We start from the raw sequence: 251 nt of genomic DNA, 5'->3' as shown, positions 1-251 counted from the left end.
ATTCCATGATATTTTAAATTATTGACATAGAGGCTTGACATTTTACGATATTGACACAGTGAAGCATCATATACGTTATTGACATTAGGAATCATGATATGTTACGTTATTGATAAGAAGGAATCATAACATTTTACGTTATTGACATAAGAAAAAATGATATTTTTACTATATTAAGAACACTGAAGCATTAGAAACCATGCAATCAAACTAGCTATGTGCCACGGGACCAATAAATTCTGATGTGAAAC

This window comes from Palaemon carinicauda, chromosome 5 (genome assembly GCF_036898095.1).
Source record: "Palaemon carinicauda isolate YSFRI2023 chromosome 5, ASM3689809v2, whole genome shotgun sequence".
Taxonomy (NCBI): Eukaryota; Metazoa; Arthropoda; class Malacostraca; order Decapoda; family Palaemonidae; genus Palaemon; species Palaemon carinicauda.
Note: the sequence above shows the minus strand (reverse complement) of the source record.